This window comes from Triturus cristatus, chromosome 12 (genome assembly GCF_964204655.1).
Source record: "Triturus cristatus chromosome 12, aTriCri1.1, whole genome shotgun sequence".
In the NCBI taxonomy this organism is placed as follows: domain Eukaryota; kingdom Metazoa; phylum Chordata; class Amphibia; order Caudata; family Salamandridae; genus Triturus; species Triturus cristatus.
The window spans coordinates 327,491,833-327,519,618 of NC_140595.1; positions in this window are offsets into that span (position 1 = coordinate 327,491,833).

Sequence of the window (27,786 nt, forward strand, 5' to 3'; positions counted from 1 at the left end):
AAGGAGAGTGCCTGGGTGAATTTATTAGGGTTTGGCGCAGTGAATGGATTAGTACATGATGCTGAATGGGTCACTAGAGGAGTGCAAATGGAGTGACAGGGTGTTTGCTGGAAGTGAACGGATACTGACTGGGGAATTGAAGGTGTGAAAGACAAGTGTGTAGGTGCTTAGAGGACTGCATGCATAGTGGATAGGGGTTTGAAGAAGTCCATATGCTAACACCTGGCTCTGTGCATGGATACTTAGGCAGTGACTGAATCATTAGAGTACTTGAAAGAGGGTGTCTTGGTGAATTTATAAGTGTTTGGGTTTGAGCCCAGTGAATGGATTAGTACATGCTGTTGAAAGGGTCTCTAGAGGACTGCAAAGGAAGTGACAGGATATTTCCTGGAAGTGTATGGATACTGACTAGGGAATTGAAGGTGTAAAAGACAAGTGTATAGTATGTTAGAACACTACATGCATACTGCATAGACATTTGAAGCAGTCTATGTGGTACTTAGAAACTGACTAAATAATCAGACTACTTCTAGGACAGTGCTTAGATAAAACCTTTAAATTTTCAGTTCTGCCACAGTGAACAGAATCGTACATGGTACTGCACCTTAGTGTCAAACCCTGACTCATTTTATCAATGCATAAGCAAAGACTAGCTTCTAATGCTACTAAATCTTGACAACATGAGAGGTTTTAAATTAGTTATCTGTCAGCAAATACACGATGTTACCAAATGCCTCTCTCACAGTGGTTCTCAAATGCACACAGACTCACAGTGTGATTATTGACAAGCACCACTATCCCTAGGAGTTTACCAAAACTCATTCACTACAGTGGAAGTGGTAAGCGAACTGCACACAATCTTCATATTTCAGGACTGCACTTTTATGTCAAAGCCTGACTCATATAATCAAAGCATAAGCAAAGACTGGCTTCTAATGCTACTAAAACTTCACAACATGACCGGTTTTAAAACAGGTATATGTCAGCAAATACACGATGTTACCAAATGCTTCTCTCACAATCCTTACCCAAATGCACACAGACTCACAGTGTGATTTTAGACAATCAACACTATCCTAGGACTTTACCAAAACTCATTCACTACTCTGGAAGAGTTAATGGTACTGCACACAATCTAAATATTTAAGTACACCACATCAGTGTCAAAGCATGACTCATTTAATCAACGCATAAGCAAAGACTGGATTCTAATCCTACTAAAACTTCACAACATGACAGGTTTTAAAACAGTTATCTGTCAGCAAATACATGATGTTACCAAATGCTTCTCTCACAGTGATCCCAAATACACACTAACTCAGTGTGATTCTAGACAAGCACCACTATTCCTATGAGTTTACCAAAACTCATTCACTACAGTGCAAGTGGTAAGGGAACTGCACACAATCTACATATTTCAGAACTGCAATTTACTGTCAATGCCTGACTCATATAATGAAAGCATAAGCCAAAACTGTCTTCTAATGCTACTAAAACTTGACAACATGACATGTTTTACAACACTTATCTGTCAGCATATACACGATGTTACCAAACACTTCTCTCACAGTGGTTCCCAAATACACACAGACTAACAGTGTGATTCTAGACAAGCACCACTATCCCTATGAGTTTACCAAAACTCATTAACTACAGTGCAAGTGGTAAGGGAACTGCACACAATCTACATATTTCAGGACTGCACTTTTGTGTCAAAGCCTGACTCATTTAATCAAAGCATAAACAAAGACTGGCTTCTAATGCTACTAAAACTTGACAACATGACCGGTTTTAAAACAGTTATCTGTCAGCAAATACACGATATTACCAAATACTTCTCTCACAATCCTTACCCAAATGCACACAGACTCACAGTGTGATTTTAGACAATCAACACTATCCTAGGAGTTTACCAAATCTCATTCACTAGTCTAGAAGAGTTAATGGTACTGAACACAATCTACATATTTAAGTATAGCACATCAGTGTCAAAGCATGACTCATTTAATCAACGCATAAGCAAAGACTGGATTCTAATGCTACTAAAACTTTACAACATGACTGGTTTTATAAAAGTTATCTGTAAGCAAATATATGATATCACCAAATGCTTCTCTCACACTGATCCCAAATACACGCTAACTCACACTGTGATTCTAGACATGCACCACTATCCCTAGGAGTTTACCAAAACTCATTCACTACAGTGCAACTGGTAAGGGAACTGCACACAATCTACATATTTCAGGACTGCACTTTTCTGTCAAAGCCTGACTCATTTAATCAAATCATAAGCCATAACTGTCTTCTAATGCTACTAAAACTTCACAACATGACAAGTTAAAACAGTTATCTGTCAGCAAATAAACGATGTCACCAAATGCTTCTCTCACAGTGGTTCCCAAATGCATACAGACTCACTGTGTGATTCTAGACAAACAACACTATCCCTTGCACTATATCAAAACACATTTCTTCATCTAGAAGTAGTACTACATTTTAGTATAGAAACATAACATAACTCATTTCACAAATTCATAAACAATGACTGGTTTCTAATTCTACCAACATATAAAAACTGCACAGTTATCTGTTTACAAACACATGAAAAACACAAATGCTTATCACAGAAGGGTTTCTACATGCACACACATTGTAGAGAAAAAAGTACTCCCTACACTTTAGCAGGAAAAATACATTAATCTGATTAAAATCAAAATAGTCTACATACATACCCTCACAAATAAATAACTCATCTTTCAAGTTTTTTTGTAGATTAAGAAGTATATAAATCAGAAGTATATAAATCACTCACCATATTTTCTTTTACAGAATCTCTGCACTGTGCACCTCTCAGCAAAAGCAAAGAATGAAAAAGTTTCCCTTTCATTTTCCACACATATACATGTAAACATCAAATCACAATCCTTCGCACATAAACTCAAAAGCAAACACACATTTCTATTGGTTAAACACTTTCAACCCTTTCCAACTGAAATACATTTCAACCCTTCCCCCAATCTGCCTTCTGCCTGTTACCATAGAAACAGGTCATGGAACACTGCACTGAGCTCACAGGTCACAAGTTCAGCACACAATGTTCCTACACAAGACAGGAAGTGTGCTTGACTTTTCAACATATCAGCTTATCATATATTATGTTCCTTACAATCTGTTTTTGTTAACCAAGAACAATCATACCTTTAAAAAACAGAAATATACACCCTACCTTTCAGTGTAGAAAGTTGTCATACAACCAATGATTTCTTGTCATTTTTCAAAAAACGTTGCCGTGGATCCGCGCACCCACCGCGAGAGGATCCGTGCATCCAACGCGATAGGATGCGCGCAATTCGACATTTTTTTTTTTTAAAGGGGGGCCCCAGGGGGTCCTTCTGGGACCCCCTAAGCACCTCTAGAGGGTCAGAGTATTTCCACTCTGCCCCCTTTATATGTTTTACACACTTATTCCCCTTGCATCTTCAGCCTCGCTTCTACTGAGGCAGAAAATGGCCGCCAACAGTTCGAATGTAGAAAGACACTCGACAGCCAATTAGCATTCAGCGCGCAATCGGGAAGGTGCGCGCTCGGTTCGGGAGGGTGCGTGCTCGGTTCGGGGAGGGTGCGCATACGGTGCAGGTACGGTCCGCGAATCCTCCGCGGCCATAGATATCACTAACTTTTTTACCCTAATTTTCTCAGGAACTACTGAACAGATTCACACCATATATGCAAAAGGCACGAGTCCAAACTGAGGACTACCTCTTTGCCAAATGTGGTGTCATTCCGTTCAGCGGTTCGGGCTGTAGCTGCGACAACAGATCCTATGGGAAATTGCATGGGGAAAACGCGTTTTGGGACCCTCCTTTTTTCTCAGCCCCGCTTGACAGATCACCGCAAAACTTTCAGGGTAGGAGCGGAGCGGAGCTGGCCAAAAGTTTGGAAAATTTGGCGAGGATTCGTCAACCGGCGCCAACGTTATTCCAAATAGAATGTTGCGGATTTCGTATGGAAAATAGGTCCTAACTATAACTATCTACTGGCGACCGCCAGTAGATAATATATATATATTTATATATATATATATATATTATCTACTGGCGGTCGCCAGTAGATAGTTATAGTTACAACCTAGTTTCCATAGGAAATCTCAAAATTCTATTTTGAATAACTTTGGCGCCGGTTGACGAATCCTCGCGAAATTTTCAAAACTAATGGGGCGCTCCGTTCAGCTCCTACCCTGAAAGTCTCGGGGTGATTCGTCAAGTGGGGGCCGAGAAAAAAGGGGGTCCCAAAACGCGTTTTCCCCATGCATTTTTCCATAGGACCTTTAGACGCAGCTACAGCCCGAACGGCTGAACAGAATTACTTGAAATTTGGCAGAGAGGTAGCCATAAGGTCATGGAAGTGGTGTAAATCTGTTCAGTATTTCCTGAGAAAATAGCATCTAAAAGCATATCAATATCTATATGCGCGTACCGTGCGTGCACTGTGCGCGCACCCTGCCGTGCGTGAGCGCAATTCTGATTGGTTGTTAGATGTCGGTAAACATTCGAATCGGTCGAAACCAGGAAGTGTCGGCCGCCATTTTGTCTCTCGCAGTCTGAGGGGGTGAAAAACAAAGGTGGAGAACGTGAAAAGGGGGCAGAGTGGACAGTTCCTGACCCCCTAGCCTTGGTCAGGGGGTCACACAAGGACCTCCAAGGGAGTAAAAAACAAATTTTGTTTTTTTTAAAAATCGCGAGGTGCGCGCACCCTGCGCGCACTGTGAACCTTGGGTGCTCGGTGTGTGAAGCGCACCGTGCGCCCACAGCATGCGCAGGGTGCGCGAAGTGCACCGTGCGTACAGGGTGCGCGCACCTCGCGATTTAAAAAAAATAATAATAATTCACGGTGCGCGCACGGTGAAAAACCTGAAAAAAAAATAATTCATAAATACATAACTTAGCATTTAAAAAAACGTACAAATTCACTGAAAAAACCATAGGTTTCACACACGTTATAGTTACGAATTAGCATTTAAAAAACCTTGCAAATTCACTTAAAAAACCATAGGTTTCACACATGTTATAGTTAGCTGGACTTTTCACTCATGAAAAACCAATGAAATTCCCCCGTTATAGTTACTGCAGGCAACTATAACTCACGCGACCGCAATCCTCTGCTGATGACGTCAGATATTACATCACTGATGACATATGTGTCTTTCTGAAAAATAAATATTTGTAATATATGTATAGCTAAAGATTAATGGAAGAAGACATGGGTAAATAAGTGTCTAAATACAGTGATGTTATATCTGACGTCATCAGCAGAGGATTGCGGTCGCGTGAGTTATAGTTGCCTCCAGTAACTATAACGGGGGAATTTCATTGTTTTTTTACGAGTGAAATGTCCAGCTAACTATAACATGTGTGAAACCTATGGTTTTTTAAGTGAATTTGCAAGGTTTTTTAAATGCTAATTCGTAACTATAACGTGTGTGAAACCTATGGTTTTTTCAGTGAATATATATATATATATATATATATATATATATATACATACATACATACATACAAACATACATATATATATATATATATATATATATATATATATATATATATATATATGTGTATGTATATATATATATATATTCACTGAAAAAACCATAGGTTTCAGGGCTGTTATAGTTAGCTGGACTTTTCACTTGTACAAAACCATTGAAATTCCCCCGTTATAGTTAGTTTAGCTAACTATAACTCGCGCTCCCGCAATGCACTGCTGATGACGTCACATATTACATCACTCATGGCATGGTCAGTGACATCACTCATGACATCACTGATGACATCTCAAATGACATCACTGATGACATCACTGATGACATCATCCTTGTGATGAAGTGGCAGACCTCCTCTCACCCTAATATAACCTTTGATACACACATTCAAAAATAGAGTTTTTGCACACGTTAACTCAGGCCCCGTCCCCTCCCTTCACCACTGTGTAAACACGCCCTGTGTCCGTTTTTAGTTGGGAGATTAAGTTCATTTGAATCCTCAGGGTCCCTAGGGTCCAACTAGCCCACTAGGTACCTCCAGTAAGTGCCACAGAGCTGCGTTGCAGAGAGGTGTAAAAAGGGGCACGGCCTGGACCACCTCTCTGCAATGCAGCTCACAGGCGCTTACTGGAAGCACTTGGTGGGCTAGTTAGCCCCCAGGGGCCCTCAGGATTGAAGGGAAATTATATCCCCAATTTAAAACGTGCCATAGTGCGTGTTTGCACACGTCACCTCAGGCCCCGTCCCCTCCCTTCACCACTGGGTAAACGCGCCCTGTGGCTGTTCTAAGTTGAAAGATTAAGTCCCCTTGAATCCTAAGGGTCCCTAGGGTCAAACTAGACCACTAGGTACCTCCAGTAAGCGCCACAGAGCTGCGTTGCAGAGAGGTGTAAAAAGGGGCTTGGCCTCAGAACACATGTCTGCAGCGCAGCTCCCTGGCGCATACTGGAGATGTCTGTTGGGCTAGTTGGCCCTCAGGGACCCTCAGTATTGAAGAGGAATTAATTCCCCAACTTATAACTCGCCAGGGGGCGCGTTTGCAGAGTGCTGCAAGGAGGGGGCGTGGCCTCCGGCACAATGCCAGTCTTTTATTTATTTTAATTTTTTAAGAAGGGGGGCTGTGTGGTTCCCCATCTTATTCTAATTTATTGGCCCTGATGACCCCATCCCCCAGGGCCTGTCTCCTAATTATATTTTTTTGACCCCAATCCCCAGGGCCGGCCACTGTTTTTTATTATTTTAAAAAAATATATATTTATAGACACACCTAGGACATGCTGGACAAACCGTACGTACCTATCACCATGACGATTTGCGTGATATTCATTAAAAGGCGACTACGCATACAATGAATCCACGTGGAATGTATTTACACCACTAGTGAAGCTCTGACATGTCTGATGCCCTACCGTGCCTAATCCCGGTAGACACCCTTGTCGAATATTTATACAAACATGGGTAGCTATTGACGGGCACATTTAATACACATGCACACCAAGCCATTCAAAGGGGATTCGACAAAAATTCAACCAAAACTATGCAAGAAACCCCCCTCACGGTTAATAAAACACACATCCACTGCCGGATGTGTAATACTTTTTATTTTACTCTCTGGAAAGGGGACGAACATCACTTGAGAGTCACAGCGCACTCCTGGCAGAGCCCAATGCTGTGTTACACCCACCATTGCCTGCCGAGTGCCACACACCTCTGTGTTGTATTCCACCAGCTAGTGCATATGCTATGACACTCTCTAGCCCATGTGCACTGTAACATCACCCCGTGAATGTCATGCCACACTTGTCTTCGCACGGGTTATATTGCCCCATCTAACGTGCCTTCCTCGATGCCTATGTTATAACGTACAGTGCTATGCCATACATATTACAATCTGGGATCCATATCTTTGTCACAGTGCATATGCAACGTTACACTCCCCAGCACATATTTTATATTACAACTTTAGAGACTAGTTAGGTTACACAACACTGCCCTGTGCATATTACACTCCAAGGCGCATATCACATAGCACGCGCTAGTACCTGTGCTATCTCGCGCTCTCCAATGAATCTATCATTGCGCACAATGTATTGCATATTATATTTCACGCCCGGTTCATCTTATATCACACTTTTTGGTGCATAGTTTATACCATACACTATATCTAGTTTTCATTTTCAATCGTGCTCTCAGGACTATGTTCTATATAACACTGTGTTCACCTACCCTTTTCACAGGCATTACATTTTGCGATAGGGGGTGGAGGGTCAGGGGGTGTTTCTGCCAAGTGAGCCCAGAGTCACAGTCACAAATGTCCTATTCTTCCTGAATAAAAGTGAGATTATGCTGCATACTTGTTCATATTTTAAGTAGTTCGCACAGACACACGTTTTAAAAACAATAAAGTTCCTAATACCCGCCTTCTCTGAACAGTTAGCTTGCTGCCCCATCCCCCTCCTCCCTATCCTCTGTTGTGTGAATCCATGGACTAGCCTCCTCCCTCCTGCCATTCATGGTCTGATGTGCTGCCACTGCCCTCAATTTAGTATGATGTACCAGTCCACTCCTCCTGCCCTCCATTGCCCAATTCTATGCCCCATCATTGACCTCCTGCTTAAACTCTGTGCTTAGCTTGCTGCCCCTATTCTCCTTCCCCCTGCCCTCCGATGTCTTTGTGCATGCCCCTGCTCCATCCTTTTTGCCCACCATGTTCCATGAACCTGCCACTCCTATCTACTCTGAGTGTTCTGTTGAGCTGCCACTCCCCTCCCACCTGCCTAGCATTGTCAGATGACTGTCCACATGCCATGCCCCTATCCTCTTCCTCCTGTCCTACATGGTCCATTGTACTGCCACACCCTTCTGCCCTCCCTGGTCTGTTTTGCTGCAACTGCTCCTCCTGCCTGCCCCGTGCGGTCTGTTGTGAGGCCCCTTCCCCTGAACTTTCTTGTCTGTGCACAGGTCCTGACCCTCCCTTCTATCCTCCATCGTCCTTTGTGCATGCCCCTGCACCCTTCTTCTTGCCCATCATAGCCATTGTGCTGCCACTAACCCTCCCACTTGCCATGCATGGTCTTCTGTGCTGCCGTGGCCCCTCCCACCTTCCCTGTGTGGTCAGTTAGCTACCCCTGACCCCCTCCCACCTTCCCTCCATGGTCTGTGTGTATTCCATCACAGTATCACTGTTGCTCTTCATGGTGTGTCTTGCTTCTAGTGCCCATCCTGCCTGACCTCCATGGCTATCTTGCTGCTCCTGCCCTGCCCCCTTGCCCCCAGCCCTCTGTTTACATGTGCAGACCCCTACTCCCTCCCTCCTGGCTTGTCTGTTCCATTGTAATGCCCCTGATCCGTCCTTCCTGCCCTTTATGGTCTGTTATGCTGCAGCTTTCTCTCCTGTCTGTCCATTATGGTCAGCTAGCTACCATTGCCTCTTGCCCCTCTGTTCTCTGTTGTCCATGTGCATGGTCCTGTCCCCTCCTTCTTGCTTTCTATGGATTGTTGTGCTGCACTCCAGTCCCACATGCCCTGTGTGGTGTATTGTGCTGCTGCAAACCCTGATGCCTGCCCTGCAGGGTCAGTTTGGTGCACCTCTCCATGTCCCTCCTGTCCTCTGTTATCCAATTCCATGTCCCTACCCCATTTCCTTCCATGATCCAATGTACCATACTTGCGAACATTTTGAGCTTGGTAAGAGGGAGATTTTGAAAAAAAACTGGGGTATTGCTTTTCCCCTTTTAGTTACATTGAAAAAGAGGAGATTGTAGACAGGAGACAGATCAAATAAAGCCCATTTGAGCTTAAAAACATTGGACTTTTCCTGGCTGAATCGGGTCTGTTGGCATGTATGGTTGTACTACCATTGCCTCTTCCTTCTGCCCACAATGGTCTATTACATTGCCACAGCCTCTCTTGCAAGTCCTGTATTGTTGGTTTGTTGCCCCTGCCCCCCTTTCCACTGCCCTCCATAGTCTGTTGTGCTGCCACGGCCCTTCCTGCCTGCTCAGTGTGGTTAAATTGTCGCCTTTGCACCCTCCTACCTGCCTTCAATTTTCAGAGTCCGTGCCCCTGGCCTCTGCCTCTCAACAGTATCCTAATGAACAACTAGATTGCTAACATTCTATATTTATTACAAAAGTGTGGAACGCCTGACGTCATCTTGATGTAATCAAAACTGTAATACCTGGAGCATTTCCTTTAGAAATTACATATATGAGAGGGTCTTATTGGCATCAAAATTATGGTTAGTGCTCTAAAAGACTAAAATAAGGACATATTTTCTGAGTTTTCAAATAGCGACAAAGCACTTTTAAATTATTTGTTATCTTTATGTTTTTTTATCCAGTTGACCACTTGATTAAATGTTGCACTTAGGGGAGAGGATGTGGTGTTACTTCCAGAACTGCAGACTTTGCAACTGGGGAACCAGGTTGGAGTTTCTGCTTCAGCTCGACATTCTGTGATTCTGGTCAAATCACTTAGTCTCCCCATGTCTACAACCAAAATGAATTTGTTCTTGTGTGATGTAACCAATGCTCATGTAAAGCACTCCAATACCTGACAAGTCTGCACTATATAACACTGCAAAAACACAAAATAATAAGTGTTTTGCACACTTCTGTCATTGGGCTATATTTGGGCTACATCTGGGTGATTTTGGGCTACATTTGGGCTCTTTTGTCTCCGGTGGCCATCTTGGGAGATTTATTTGTTATGAAGTTTCCTAATTTCCTCATGTACTGCAGTCTCCTCAGTAGGAAATGCTTTCAGTTTTTTACTTTGATTCCATCATGAAGGTATTCAGATATGTCACACATTTGCCATAAATTCTGAAAGTTAGCACTCTAGTTGCTCATTAGATCACTGTAGTAAAACTACTGTTCACCATGGAAGTCTGCTCCTGGTATTAAAAGTGCATGTTTCAGTCTGCATGTCAGAATTTTTTAATGAAATAGAGGAGGATTTGAGAAGTCACTCAAAATGTGCCCTCATTTTCTTTCTTCAGCATTAATCATAATTTCTATGGCAAAATGAACCCCCTCATTGTGTTCCTTTTTAAATTAAATGTTTTAAGTGTTACCAGTTTATTCCAATCAAGATGGCTTCAGGTGTGCCATACTTTTGTCATAATGAAGACAGTAAGCGCTCTAGTTGTTTTTAAGAACACTCTGGGACATTCTGTCATTGGGCTATACTTGGGCTACATCTGGGTGATATTTGGGCTCTTTTGTCTCTGGTGGCCATCTTGGGAGACTTATTTGTTATGAAGTTTCCTAATTTCCTCATTTACTGCAGTCTCCTCAGTAGGAAATACTTTCAGTTTTTTACTTTGATTCCATCAAGAAGGCATTCAGATGTGTCACACATTTGCCATAAATTCAGAATGTTAGCACTCTTTTTGCTCATTAGATCACTGTAGTAAAGCTACTGCTCACCAGGGAAAACTGCTGCTGGTGTTGAAAGTGCATGTTTCAGTCTGCATGTCAGAATTTTTTAATGAAATAGAAGAGGATTTGAGAAGTCACTCAAAATGTGCCCTAATTTTTCTTTCTGCAGCACTAATCATACTTTTTATGGAAAAATGAACCCCCTCATTTTGTTCCTTTTTAAATTAAATGTTTTAAGAGTTACCACTTTAATCCAAGCAAGATGGCTTCAGGTGTGCCATACGTTTATCATAAGTAGGACTGTTAGCGCTCTAGTTGTTCTTTGGAACACTCTGGGAAGCTGCAGTAGAACACAAAGGAATCAACTAACAGTCTCTGCCCTTGTTGGATGTACATGTTTTACTGAGAATGTCAGACTTCATTCTCACATGACTGAGAAAGATAATGTGAATTTACAGAAAATAAGCTCTCAGTTTAGCTTATAGATCACCTTCCAAACCTCTGTGGGAAAAGCATGAGAAAATATTTTTCTCTCAATCATGATATCCCAGCAGAAGGCTTTTTCACATGGTGAAATCACCTTAGAACATACCACAATTCCTAAAATGAGTATGGTACCATCAACAAATGATTTATAATGTAACTAAAGTCTTAAAACCTTCTATTAACTGCAATGCTTTTTAATGAGGTGCTATCATGTATATTGGTCCCAAGATGGCTGCCAACACTTCTTGGATGAAGTGCTGACAGCCAATCAGATCTCAGGATGAGATGTGTGGTTAGGCTCCGCCCACATATATATATGATTTTACTTTTGATTTTCTCAGGAACTACTGAACAGATTGACACCAGACCTGCAAAAGGCACTTCCCTGAGCTGAGGACTACCTCTCTGCCAAATTTCAAGTTATAGTTAGCTGGACATTTCCCTCATAAAAAACCAATGAAATTCCCCCGTTATAGTTAGTGCAGGCAACTATAACTCACGCGACCGCAATCCTCTGCTGATGACGTCAGATATTTTTCGAGTGAAATGTCCAGCTAACTATAACGTGTGTGAAACCTATGGTTTTTTCAGTGAATTTGCAAGGTTTTTTAAATGCTAATTCCTAACTATAACGTGTGTGAAACCTATGGTTTTTTCAGTGAATTTCAAAGGTTTTTTAAATGCTAATTTATGAATGTTTTATTATATTTTTTAAATATTTATTTTACAATAAGCTACCTATGTATATAATTATAGATTTACTGTATCCTGCAATATGGAATGGCTCAGCTTTTTTTTTTTTATTTTGGATATAGTTGAACAGCATAGTTAATAACGTCTATAAACCACTAAACGTATTATGTTTTTTTAAGGGTTTTTGACCGTGCGCGCACCGTACGGTACGCGTACGGTGCACGTACGGTGCTTGCATGCGTACGTGCTCCGTGTGCGCATGCGTACGTGCTCCAAGTGCGCATGCGTACTTCGTGCGTGATGCGTACGCGCGTGCTCCGTACGCGCATGCGCGCGTGCTCCATACACACGTGCTCCATACGCGCATGCTTCGTACACGCTCCGTATGCGCATGCTCCGTACACGCATGTGCGCGTGCTCCGTACGCGCATGCGTGCTTGTACCGTGCGTGCTCCGTGCGCGCACCGTATGCGCTCGGTGCCCGCACGGCAAGTCATGTGATCAAGAAACAACACTTTTCATTGGTTTATAGTAGTTTCAGGTCATGTGATTAAGAAACAACACTTTTCATTGGTTTATAGTAGTTTCAGTTCCAGAAACTTCCAACACCACACCCACTCCCCTCATTATTACTTCTGAGTCCCTGGGAGAAGGAGCTGAGCAGCTTTTCTAGTACTTCAGTACTTCAGAATGGCAGAGCAGCAGTCATCTTCTGGGAGTGAGCAGGAGACCCTTGTGAGACAGAGACAGAGGAAACAGAAAGACTCTTTTATATGGCAATTTTTTACATTTCCACTGGGGCAGAAGAAAGTGAATGCTCCCAAAGTCACCTGCACTCTTTGTGATCGTGTCTTATCAAGAGGAAATCCTAAAAAGAAATACTCTTTTCGTATCTTCACTATGATCAGGCATGTTAGAGATGTACATCCTGTGGCTTATGCTCGAGCTGCTAGAGAAAACCCTCCAGCAGCTCAGCCGAGGACATCATTGGCAGCTCAGCAGAGCACTTCATCTGCGGCGGCAGCTTCACCTTCTTCGGTTCCTCTGGATATACACCCTCTGTTTGAGAGGGTGCATATACGGTGCAATTCGTGTAATGCTCTTCTCTCTTATGCGGACACCAGCATTCCGCTAATAGAGAGGAAGATACAGCAGCACACGTGCAGCACCCTATAATTTTTGCCATGTCTTTTTTTTCCTCTGTCCCTCAATTAACACAACGGCTCTTTTTAGAGCCACCTAACATGTAAACACTTAAATTTGTTTTTTAATTCTATTTTTTTAATGTTTTTTTTCCCGCCGTGCGCGCACGGTACGCGCACTTCACGATGTACCCTGCCCTCTTTTCACGTTTCCTACCTTTCTTTTAAATGGAAACACACATTTCTTTTTTTTGCATATTTCAAACCTTTCCAAATGATTTCTACCCCCAACATGACTTCTGCCTGCTAGCATAGCATTAGATCATGGAACACTGGTGTGAGCAGAGACGTCAGAAGTTCAGCACATAATGTTTCTAATCCAAAGAGCAAGATTGCTTAACTTTTCAAATCTAACAGCAAATCCAAAGTAATGTTCTGTGGGAACACATTTTTCTGGACCAATACAAAACATGCTTTTAAAAATGTAAAGATACAGCCTAGTTTTTATTGTAAAATGGTCTGAAACAGCCAATGAGTTCTTTTTTTTTTTTAAAGTATATAAGCCTCCATTTTACAACTACCTTTCTTTTCATTTTGTCATTCTACTGAAAGACACCTTCAGAGTGCATCCAGGTCTCCTCCTCACTCCCTGAAATACACTGCTGTTCTACCATTTTCAATTAAAATTGATTGCTGCTCAGCTCCTTGTCCCAGGTAATAAGAAGAAATAGTGAGGGGAGTGGCTATGGTGTATGAAGATTCTGGAAGAGAAAATACTATGAACCAATGCTTCTGAGTGCATCCAGATGTCCTCCTCACTCCCTGAAGTAGAGTGCTCTTCTGCCATTTACAAATAAAATTGATACCTGTTCTGCTCCTTGTCCCACGAAATAAGAAGAAATAGTGAGGGGATTGGCAAGGCATTTATAGAGTAGACGGTGTACATTTCACAGATGAAGGGAACAGAGTCTTCCTCTTGATCTTTAGACTCTGCATCGATACTTACTTATAGGTACCAAAAAACACTCAATTAACACAATGGCTCTTTTTAGAGCCAACCAACATCCAAACACTTAAACTTTATTTTTAATTCTATTTTTTATACGATTTTTTTGTCGCATCTCTATGCTTCACCTGCGCAGGCGTACAAACTGCAGCCATGTGCCGGCTCCCTTGCACCATGGTTCAAGGATGCCTGCGTGGTGGGGAGATTGTTCTTGTGCAGGAAGGGACACCTTCCTGCACAAAAACAATCAAAAGAGGCTTTTTCCTCTTTCAATGCGTGCTGTAGAATGAAGGACGCACTAAAAGAGGAAAAAACGAGGAGAAATAAAAACCTTTCTCCTCGTTGTGCCTCGCAACACCACCTCTAGGGTGGCATAGCATTCACACGCATCTCCAGAGTTACGATTTCTCATAAACCTGGAGATGTGTCTAGTTCTTTGTGTGTTGCGTGGGAACACCCACAACAACACCCATGGAACGCCCCTTCAACGCACAGTGCTGCGTGTGAAGTGGCTGTATTTATGTGGAGAGGAAAAGTCACGTAGGGTGGCTTTTCCTCTCCTTGTAAATATGGAGGAGCTCCCTGCGCCACCAGTACGTTATGAAAAGTGACGTAGTGGTGGCGCAGGGGCCTTGTTAATCTGCCCCAGAGATGTTAAGCAAATTAAGGGAAAGACAGACAAAGGGAGAGAGACAGAAACAGAGACAGAGAGCAAGGCACTGAGAAGGAGTAAGGCACTTAGAATGCCTGAGACACATGGAGACAGGGAGAGATACATGGTTGAAAAAGTAGTGATGGAGGCAGTAAACCTAGGGGAGTAGTATAGTAGGAGTGAGGGAGTTAGGAAAGAGCAGTAAAGGAAGAAGAGAGAGAGAAGGGGAATGAGAAAAGCAGAGTGAGGAGAAGTGAAGAAAAGGGAGCATGAAAGTGAAGGGGTGAAAAATACAGATATTTCAAACTTACCTGACTAACAAAATAACTTAATTATAAATAAATGGTTTTTTTTTAATTGCTAGAAAAAAGGATTACATTTCCTAAATTTTCTTTCTCGATCTGAAAAAAAGTAGTAATATTTAACAATACATTTTAAAATACAGTACACATATTTTCATATTTAACAAAGTAATTTTTTGCCCTTTTTTTGCTGTTTTCAGAATATATTGAATTTCACTGCAAATTTTGAAATCAATTGCATTCATCACCTAACAGCGGGAAAAAAATTAACAATCTGAAAGATTGTTTAAAAAAAGCCCTGAATCTCTCCTCAGTAAAACATACCTTGATAGAAATGTAAAATATATATTAAAAATATCATCTAAGAACAATAACTATTTGCAATAAATAACGTCTGTAAATCTTGTTGCTTAAGCTCATACACCAAAATAATATCTGTCAAGTCCACAATAGAAACAGTTACCTTTCCATGAGGCCAAATGGTAATTTTTAAATTCTTTTTTGGTGAAATATCCAATGGTAATCCTATAAAATCTATAATGGTTTCTTCAGATGCTGCAACTTGTATCTAAAAGTTTGGTTTTAGAAAAATTAAGTAGGAATTTGGTAATTCTGCAGGCAAACATTGCTTGAATATCAATTGTGAATCATTACACAGTGTCCAGCCTTTTTCACATTTTAGATAAACTGTGTAATGACCAGAAGTTATAGAAGGTCCATCATGGAAAATTATTGCAACTGCAACAAAAGTTTTTCCTGATATTGATAATTGATTTCCTGTAAACTTCTTTATTAAAGTGTCCAATTTTGTTCCATCAGCTCTACAACGTTGCATCATTAAAACTACATACTGTCCATATTTCTTTAAAAATAACGTTGATAACATTTCTGATTTACATTGAGAACATTCCATGTTGTGATTTGCATCTTTAACTAATTTACTAAAAGTCACTGATTTACTCTCTGGTAATGTTAAATATATGAACCTTTCAGAATCAACATTAGAGCTGCATGTGTTCAAACAGTTTTCACAACTATGTTCCCATTTATTAGAGAGACCAAACATATTTTCTATTTCTACCCCTTCATCATCCAGTACCATAAGCATATACATTAAGAATTCCTCTGCATCTTGCTGGACATTTTGAGTAAACTGTGTACATCCAGAACATACATCTAAAAGATTTCTAACATCAGAAGCACTTTCTATTTTAGTTTTATCATTACTCAGCTTCTCTTAAAGGAAACTCAGCAGAGAACAGAATCTTTTTTCATGATTTAGTATTATCTGCTCTTTCAAACTTTCAAGATAAAATACAACATTCAGCACTACATTAGCGTAGCAGTTGACACCAGAGCTATTTTCAAAATGACAACCAACAACCTCTTCAGCATTGTCCTTTTTCTTTTTGCTTGCAATCACATCAGTCTCTATTTGTTTACTCTTCTGTACATCCTCATTACAGATATTCTCAATTCTCCTTTTCCGACAAACAACACGTTTTTCAAACACAGGATACTGACCTAAATGAGGAGCATAGCTTCTTCTTAATCTATTATATTCCCTTACATCAGCACTAACTTTTGACTCATCAAAGTCCATCATGAATAAACCAGATATTTTTTTCACGCGTGACAAAGCAACATATGCCATACCTTCTTTAAACACACTAGATCCAATGTTTACAAAAGCACTATCTACAGTTAATCCTTGAGATTTGTGAATAGTTACAGCATATGCTAGAGAAAACGGAAACTGCTTCCTACGTACATATAAGTCTTTCACAAGCAAGAAACGAACTGAACAACGACTAATGTCTTTAACCTCTTCAATCTGATCAAATTTTATTTTTAAAAATTCAATTCCATCTTTTTACTGGTAATTAACAAAACCCACAACTTTACCCATAGCTCCATTGACTAAACCTTTTTCTACATCCAAAATACGTCTTAAAATAACTCGACAGTTCATACATACATAAAGATTCTTTTCTAAACCAGCTGTTTTCGATATGTTTTTCTCTAGAGAATCCAATTTAGTTGTCAATTTGCTTGTCAATATAATAGTTATTCAGTCAGTCAGTCAAATACTTTATTCAATAAAATAAATATCATAAAAAGACACATTTACAATAATAACCAATTTGGCAATTAAACACAATTTGTACACCAGAAAAATAATTTGCGTGTTAATGTCATAAAGCATAACCTGAAACAAGTGATTCAATCCTCAAATCCATATTTGGGCATTCAAATAGTCAATAAATATTATGCTAAAAAAAGATTAAAAAACTATGACCATTTGATAAAATCTAGGTAAAATAACAGCATCATTCATAATCAAAATACAACATCCCCACGGCCTGCCTTTTTCTTCTTATTATTGGACCGGACCGCTGCCACCAAAAAATTTGCAACATGAAAAATAGTCCGGACATTACTCATAAGTTGTAAATAGATAAGAGCCGGTCTAACCTGAGTAAACCCTGCATCTCTCAGCACTGGTAACAGATACCGTTTCCTTTTTTTTTATTTTTTTTTATTTATATTTAAAAGAAATTTTCATACCAGATATAACAATATAGCACAGCATAGAGTTCAACAATTAACAATCAATGAAACTATACAATTCAATAATTATAAACCATATATACCTTCAATACAGCCATTATCACAATTTCATTTTTAAGAATAACATCCAAGCAATCAAATCATGTTCAGCCACCATATTTACATCACCCGTTCTTTCCATCTCCGTAATGGATCCCAAATTCTCAGGCCTAGCTGCTTCCCCCTTCGACCTTTCCGTTCGTAAATCCCTTTTTCTAAATTATAGGCGAACAACAAGTTGGCCAACCATTGATTCATGGTGGGAGCAACTTTGTCACGCCAGGCTCTTGCTATTAACAACCGAAAAACTGCCATAGCAATAAAGACAAACTCTTGACAAGAAGCCTGACCATCTGTTACTATTCCCAAAAGAACCACCGTAGGTGTAATCTTAATTTGAAAACCTAAATGCCTCGCTAGAAATCCCTCTACCTCCCTAATCAGAGTAGCCAATTGAGAACAAGTGGCAAAGATGTGGATTATATCCGCCTGTGCGTGGTTACACCGTGGACAATCTGTCCCTAAGGTGCCACCCCATTGCGCAATTCTAGCTGGTGTATAATAAAGAAAATAAATAGTTTTATAGTGCTGTGATTGTAATGGTGCTGAACATAAAACCGTGTGGCCAAGAGCCAATGATTCCTGAAACCAAGCCGCATCAATACCTAACTTCGTGGCCCACTTAGTAGCATATTTAACAAGATCATCTTTCTTAGTAGTGAGAAGGCAAGCATAAAAACTACGTATATTGCAATCTCCCCCTTTCTCAATCATATCCAATATTACATTGCTTTTAAACCCTGTCAACCCTCCGCGCTTGGTAATCAGAAAGCTTCTGACCTGTAGATATTTGAAAAACGTCCTTGTATCAATGTGAAATTTGGTAACTAAATCCGCAAATTGCACAATACCATCCAGTCCCACAATATCCCCAATCCTCCTGATCCCATTGTGTTCCCAGGATGCAAACATTGAGTCTGCAAATATATCTCCTGGCCAGGATCTATTCTTAAACAAGCGGGTATATCTGTTGTATCTACCCAATCCAGATTTTTCAAAAAAGCTGTCCAGATGTTAACAGCAGCAATGACTGTCTTAAACCTTGTCCTTTTAAAATATGCAAAGTCCGTGCAATTTAGGAAACAGTTCTCCGCCTCCGCCCCCAGGACTATAGAGTAAACTTCGGTTGACATTTTGGAGATTCTAGGATGCTCCCCTCCACCAATTAATCCCTGCATATATTGCAGTGCGGTAGCCAGATAGTATAGCCTAAAGTCGGGAGCGCCCCACCCACCTCTGGCCCTTGGAAGAGTCATAAATCTGTACGCTCTCCTAGTCTTTCCGTGAGCCCAAATAAATCTATTTAGTACCAATTCCAAGGTCTGAAACCATTTTGCACCAAAAAATAGAGGTATTGCACGAAACAGGTATAAAAATTTAGGCAATACAATCATTTTGATAACGTTTGTACATCCTAATAGGGAAAGATGCAGATTATTCATCCTATCGAGATCTAATTTTAGTCTCGCCATTAAAGGAGTTATATTTTGCTCAACCACCTTCTCTAAATCTGCCGAAATTTCTATACCTAGATAGACTGCCGAGCTACTTACCCTGCAATCATTATATATAACATATGAATTTTTAACTATTTGTGTTTTCGTTTTATTAAGGCTATACCCTGACACCTGACCAAAATCCCGCGCTTCTAATTCTACTGCGCACATAGCAAGAGTAGGATTAGCTGTAATGATTGCAACGTCGTCCGCATATGCCTGCACCTTGAAATGCAAATTATTAACTATTACCGGTGGGATATTAACGTTGGCAACAAGCCTACGCAGAAGAGGGTCCATATACAACGCAAATAAGAGAGGGGAAGACGGACACCCTTGCCTGGTCCCTCTTTCTATTTGAACTATGGATGAGTGGCCACTGTTAACTCTAATTCTGGCATAGGGTTTATTATATAATGTCTGGATGGCTCTAATGTAATCCTCGCCAAACCCAAACCACCTCAAGACAGACCATAAGAAATCCCAAGAGACCCTATCAAATGCCTTTTCGGCGTCCAAAAACAACACTGCCATAGGGTCTCTTGGGATCTCCACGGCATCAAATAGCGTAAGCACCTGCCTAATATGTTGAGTGGTACCCTTTCCTGGAATGAAGCCGTGCTGTATAGGGCTAACAAGGGACTCGATTGTAGTCGCCAATCTCTTTGCCAACACTTTCGAATAAATTTTAACGTCTGAATTCATTAGAGTGATGGGTCTATAAGATGAAGCTGCCAAAGGATTTTTGCCTTTTTTCAAAATGACTATAATATCTGCCCCTCCCCAAGACTTTGGGATAGAGGCCCCCTCCTGCGCCTGAAGCATAGTAAATAGAAGTATATCGCCTAATATGTCCTTGAATACTCTATAAAATTCAACTGGGATTAAATCCGGACCCGTGGCTTTACCAGGTGGAAGATCTATGAGGGCACCCAAAATTTCTTCCAAATTGAATGGGGCTTCTAGCTGCTCCTTATCTACCTCAGACAGTAATGTTGGCTGAATATTATCGAGATAGTGTAAGACCTGACCCAGATCTAAAACCTTATCTGATCTATATAAATCTACGTAGAACTGCCTAAACACTTCTCTTACCCCGTCTGAATCCGTAATCATATTACCCTGAGCATCTGTCATCTTCTTGATCTCCGCCGCTGAGGCTTTTTGTCTTGAGCGGATAGCCAAAAGGTGCCCCACTCTTTCACTCATCTCGTAAGCATTCTCTCTATTTAATAAATATCTAGCAGCTGCCTTAGTAGCAATATTTTCAGAGACCCTTGCCTTTAAACAGATTAATTTTAAACTCAGCTGCTCAACAGATCTTTGGGCCTGTATTGCTAAATACAGTTCTTCTTCCGCTTTAGTTATTTCCATTGTTAATTCATTAAACATTGCCCTCTCCTTTTTCTGTTTATGCAGTGAATAGCTCATCGTCTCTCCCCGTATGCCCGCCTTAAAAGTGTCCCATTCAATCCCAGAATTCACCGACCCTCTATTAATTTTCCAAAAGTTCTTAATCCAGGAATTCATATGAAGAATATAGGCTTCCTCCCTTAAAAGAGCCCTTTCGAAAGTCCAAGCAGAGAACTTCCCCTGCTGACAGCCCATTTTAATAGTTAGGATCAGAGGGTTATGATCGGATATGATCCTAGGGTGTCTCACTATTTGTGACCTATTCAGCAAAGAATTGGATATAAAAAAATAATCTAATCTTACCAAAACCCTATGGGGGGCAGAAAAAAAAGTACTACCATCTAATAAGGGGTGAGTAGCGGCCCACACGTCGATCAATGAATTGTGTACTAAGAGATCCTCTAAGGCCCTAAAAGATCTTTTCTTTCTGCCAATGTATCCCGTAGCCCCGACCTGAGTGTGAATATTAAAGTCCCCACAACAAATAATTGGAACAGGCCACAAAGCCAACTCTGTATCCAAGAACTGGAGCATTTCAGGGTCATCTTCGGTGGAGCCATAAACTGAAGCCAACGTGAACCTCTCCCCTTTAAATATAACTTCTAATAATACCCACCTACCCCACTGATCTTCTTTTTTCCTGATTAATATTGTATCTCTGTTTCTGCCTAGAACCGCTACTCCCCTCGTTTTAGTCCCCTGTTTAGTATTAGCCAGTAGGGAGAACCCCAATTGTTCCAGAAGAAACCCCCTAGTCCCCTCTATATGTGTCTCCTGGAGACATACTAAATCCAATTTCATAGCTTTCAATAAAGACGACACTCGCATTCTTTTTTGGGCATCATTGAGGCCACAAATATTAATTGAGGCTATTTTACACGACATTAGCGTTATCCATGACTAACTTTTATCAAAACAATTAGTAAAAAAAATAGACCAGAGATATAACATCCTATGCTGTGCTCCAAAAAGCTGTATTTTACCTGCCCCCCCCTCCCCCTGAACCCCTACCCACACCCCCGAACCTGTGCTCCCCCCCCCTCCCCCCCCTACAGGCAAATAGGTCAAACATGACCTATGTGTGAACGCTTAGGAGTGCAGTTGTCGCCTCCTCCTCCCAATATGAGAAACCATATGTTTCCCAACCAATCCATCTTGCTCCCTTCCTTTAGTGATCCCCCGTGACTTTATACCCCAGCACCTCCACCATATACTCTTTAGCTTTTATTTCTGAAAAGAACATTTTAAACTGGCCTTTGGTGATTATTTTAAGTTTAGCTGGATACAGCAGGAAAGCTTGTGAGCCCAGGGCTTGTATAGGTGCTATCAATTGCCTCAGCCTCCACCTTCTTTCGACTGTGACATGACAAAAATCAGGCCTTGCGAAGAAAGTGATCCCGTTAAAGGTACGCTTAGAGTCCGGTTTAGCTTTGTCCAGTATCTGTTGCCTTAGAAGAAAGTTTCCCACAAATAACAAAATAGCTCTAGGTCTCATGTCTTGCCCTGAGTTACGCCTAGGAGCCAAAGGAAATCGATGCGCTCTCTGGATTTCTGTATCCCACTGCCATGCTGACAGCTCTGGGAATGCGCCCTTAAGTAGATTGACAACAAACATCCTTACATCCTGGCCTTCAATCCCCTCTTCAACCCCCAAAAGTCTTATATTGTTACGGTGCTGCCTATTTTCATAGTCCTCCAGCTTCCACTGCATGTCTTCAGATATCTTGCTTTGCTCCTCCTTCATTTTCCGTAGACTGCTTAGCTCGTCTTCAAGCCTCCCCGTTCTTTCTTCGACCTGGGTAATTCTTTCAGAGGCCTCCTCGTACAACTTATTCATTTTCCTTAAAGAGTTATGGATTTTGTTGAGCCCCTGCTTTGATCTCCGAGCTTCAACCCTTGCCTCGTTCTGCATACTCTTCAGAGTACTGAATAATAGATCCATTGAGGCTTCTTGCGTTTTAGATTGAGGTATTCCCTCCCCACCAGAAGCCATATTATTCACCTCCTGATATGGCTGTGACGTAGCTGAATAATCCCATGAAAGTCTCTTCGTTGGATTAGGAGGGCTTTCTAGAGAGTTTGGCTTCCTACGGGATCTACGTTTCTTTAAAGTGCATTTTGGAGGGACCGAACTAGCATCTGAGGCAGAAGACTCCCCAAAGCTATCGTCGCTGTGAGTTGCAGACTCTGACTCCTCATTAAGTGAAAAAAAATAATCAGGTGAAGCACACCCGCTGGCCGGGTCCAATAGTGAACCTACTGAGGTACCCCCTTCCAAGGAGAACTCTGACTCAGTACCTGCCTCCTGGCTATTAGCCCCCAGCTCGCCGAGACTGTCTCCGTGCGCCTCGTCATTCTCCCGAGGCTGTCCCCCTTTGGCGTTATCCCTTGCAAGCGGCCCTCCTGAGCCCGTACAAACAGACTCTGAACCATGAGGCTGCCTCACCTTGAGCATGTCCTCTGCTGCTGACATTGGCACTTCTGGGCCCGAGTTGGAAGTTTCCAATCGCTCTGGCGCCGCCGGAACACCCTCGGCTAGGTTCCACACATCCGAAGGCGTCTGCTCCAATGCCGGTGCTTGGTCTGGTTGCATAGCAACCCCCGTTTCGCGGGAGTCCTGCGCCTCGGCACAGTTCGCACTGTTCCCTTTGGGTTGTTTACCGGCATTACGCTTTTCCAAGTGGCCTGTACTCATCACAGGGAAGCTCTCGACCACAGAAGGCTGCCGCAGTTGTATTTCTTTTCCTCCTGCATTGTTGGACCGCAGATTTCTTGCCTCTCGCGTGCCGCACAGGATAGACGTCCCGAGGAGGTTTGCTTGGGGCCCGTCGGTGCCTTGGATCACGCCAGCTTTCTTCCCAGTACCTTTTTTAGAGGTAAGTGTGCTGCTGGGACGCGAAGCTGTACTCTTTGGCTCCTGTTTGTCCCGATCTGGCCGTTCTTTCGTATTGCTCTCTTTGGCTGCCTCGCTCCCTTTGACGATGCGTGGAGGCATATTGTACCGTCCCAAGGCGAAAGCTGCCGCTTCCAAGGATCTAGCTAGCAAGAAACGAATTATCCTTAACGGAAGCTCGGCAAACCTTTTGGTCAGAGACCGAGTGAATTCACAGCCAGTTCCTTTTAGAGAATAGTCGGTTTTCATCCCCACGGGTTACGGGGTATCACCACATCTTCTAGTATAATCAGGTATGATCAGGAGGAGGAGAGGAGTGCGACTAGTCACTACACACCACCAGCGGCCATCTTGCCTCCCAAATAACCATCCCAGATACCGTTTCCTAATGTCTGAGTAATGCCTGCAGAACATGACAAAAGTGCAAGGTATCTTGTAATGACACGTTGTCGCATTTGCAAGGCTCAGCATTATCCGGGACTTCCCAATTAGGGAAATCTCCCATGATATAGTGGATTAAATTAAAACAGAATCTAGTTAACAGAAATCGATGAAAGGGACGTGTAACCAGGTTCAGATAGAATTCACTAACCCAAAATGTTGTATAACCAACGGCTTTTTCAGTTCTAATTCCTCCCTTTCTGCTGATAGAAGATTGACCATGGCCTCTTTTATCCAGTCTATGTCCATTTTCTTAATGGTATCCGGAGCCAGAAAAAGGTCTGACCTACCAAGTTTTTTAAGAGAGGATTCAATGTATGCAATCCAGGGGATTTTCCTGGCTTTATCTAGAGATAAACAATCTTTCAATATTATGTGGTTTAAAGTTATCTCCTTGTTGAGCCAAGTCTTGAGCCAACATAATATCGGGGCCATTTTCACTTTGTCTATTACATAATCCAGCCCCAACTCCACATGTATCGAAAAAGTAGGTGTTGACTGTGGCACAGATAATAGGGTTCTTAGGAATGTATTTTCCACCACTTGAATATGATAGTCTTGTGAGCTATACCCCCAAATCTCACAGCCATAAGTCGCTATTGCAAGACACTTTGCTTTATAAACCTTTAAAATAGCTTCCATGGGTCTAGCAATAGTTATTCCTTCATACTGTATTTTATCCACAGCTTCCAGTTTTATAATCTCTTCATTTTCCAATTTCAAAAGTTCTTGATTGAATATTGAGCATTCATGTAGTGTTGGCATTAAGCAGATTACAGTATTTTTTCCATCAATTTTCTTGTATATTTTCTCTGGAACTATTTGTTCTGTTGGAAACAAATTACATCGCAATCGACTCTGTAAAGCTTTTCTGCCATGTTCTGTGAGTAGTCCAATTCTGATATCTTTGAGAATACTTGCATAATCATCATCATTTGCTTGCCGCATATTGGTAATGAGTTCTTTGTACTCAAAGTATGTCCAAATATTCACATTACCTATACTTCCTAAAAACTTTTTCGTGTCTTCATGTGTACGAGTATGAAATACTGGTTGTCCTTTAACTGGAGTGAGCTGCAGTAGATCCCCAAAAACTATAACATGTTTTCCTTCAAATAGCACGTCATAGTTTGTCTTTAGAATTTGCTGCATTCTTAAATGCACAAAGGCAAGCATTAAGTTTGATACCATGCTTACCTCATCAATAATGAGAACTTTCATTTTTTTCAATACTCTTGAAACTTCAAAACATGCTTCTCCTGTTAGCTTGTGGTATTGTATTTTGTTCTCATGCTCTACTGGTAACATTAGCAAACGATGGAGGGTAATTCCTTTTATGTTATATGCTGCTAACCCAGTTGGAGCAGTAACAACACAAGACAAAGTTGAATCAGTTTTTTTCTGTAGGTAGCTTCTAATTAATTTAATTAAGAAACTTTTTCCAGCTCCAGCTTGTCCACTCACATACATTCTGATTTGTTCAAATGATGTGCATGAGCACTCTTTATTTTCATGTAGTAATCCATGATCAATTTGTTTTGTGACTTCCTCATAAATTTGTTGTTGTTCATCATTCAGTTGTTGTTCCAAATTTGGTAAGTTTATTAAATCTTCCTGAGCTTGATTCATAGCGGTTTCCACTTCAGTCATGGCTATTGCAGCTTCATTTTCTACGATTGGTTGTCCTAGGGGATCTTGACTGAGCGTCCCAGAACCTTGACTGTCTTGAGAACTGTCTCTAGCTACTTCAGCTGCAATTGTTGCTTCTTGTTCAATTTCTTCATTTAACATTTGTACATAAGTTGTGAAAGTACTGCATTCAATGGTATCTTTGCATGCATTAAAGGAATCTTCATAGCTTTGAAAATGTCCAAGTAATTCATCCTCTGAACGCCATGGTTTAAACAACTGTAAAAGTGCTAAGTGGTAAAATTCCTTCTTGTCAGTAGTGTCGCAACTCAGCTTTCTGTGATTAATCAAACTTCCTTTTGTTTGTTTTACCAAACATCCTTCCTCACCAATGACTTTATATTTTCCATTGTTGATGTCTTCTGTGCTATTCCGTTTAAAAATGTAGTTCTGCAGCACTTCATAGAGACACATGTTCTCAAGATGATGACTTCTCTTTGGGTAATATGTGTCCAACATGTTTGTTCTTAAAATGTCTGTACTTTCTGGTTCGTACTGTGCTAAATATTCAATTTCTCGAATAGATTTCAATACCCGATTTCGCATTCCTGCAAGGCCTAAACTTACCCAAATTATTCTTCTAGATTTGGAGTACAGACTTGCAGATGATAACCTATCTGAGCATTCGTATGACCCAATTTCTCGATGCGATAACATCTTTAAACTGAAACTGTATAGCTTTTTACTGACAGTCTTCTCGTGAGAAATCTCTTCCCACATTTCTTTCAATTCCGTTGTCTCAGATTTAGTGATGTAAGATGTGACATACCGAGCAACAGCAATAGAATTGTCAGCTACATACTGAATATCCATCTTAGCATTCCACATGGATAAAATGACTGGGTTGTAGTCATTTATATATTTTGACTCTTCTTTTCTTCTTAGCTTGTAGGTATTTTTAGGCGATTTTCTTGTAATAGTATGTCGCACAGCTGACATAAAACTGTTTACTCTTCCTTTTGAAAGAACAGGTCGTGGAAATCCAAATCGACATTTTATGTAGAATTTATCTTTACTCTTGTACTTTCGTCGACAGTATTTTCCACACCGATGACTTTGGAAACGTAAAACTTGCTCTTTTAAGTTTTTTTCTTCTGTCCTTTTAGGTATAGCACATGTTGCAAATCCTTCAATGAAAGATAAAACTGCATCATCAGAATCTGTTCCAAATTTTGGAGCATCCTTGATCCACAACAGCATATGAATATGAGGAGCACCTCTTGCTTGGTACTCTTTTCTCCAAAAGAAATCCACAACTTCTCCAAGAGGTGGATTTTTTTTTTTGCAGATGAAGGACATCATAGCCTCAAATCTATGATTGAAATATCTGCAAACATTAACCGGATCCAATGAGCACAATTCTCCTGCTGTCTTGTATTGGATGTTTTCAATATTTGAATTTGCCTCTCGAAGAAAATCCAGTAAATCATCCCAAGCGTACTCAGCACAGCTTAGGGTAAGGAACCATGTAGGAGTTCTTAAATTCCGTAACATACATTTCAATTCTCCATGGCGTCGGTACCAATATTCATTAGTCCCACACTGACAAGCCATCAGATTAATCAATTGAGATTCCAAATGATCATCTCGCTGTTGCACTTTGTTCAGAAAATCCTTTGCAGACAAATTATGTAGATGTACTCCAGTTTTTAAAATGTGATTTACTGCATAAGATAGTGCAGATAAGTCACTTTCAAATAAAAGATGGAACAAATAAGGAATACTTTGAGGAAATCTTGGATCTTCTGCATATAATCTTGTTGTCCGATACTCAAAAGCAGGAATCTGTACTGGACGTTCATCATATCGTCCACCTTTTCCTGTAGGAAACAGCTGGGGAAAACAACAAGCTTCCAAGCTCTCCTCCCATACACTCACGGGAGTTCCTTTTGCTTTTTTCATCTGAAATAGATCAATAGTGTTTCCCATAACTTCTTTAGAATGAAGAGGATGTATGCTGAAATGTTCATGAAT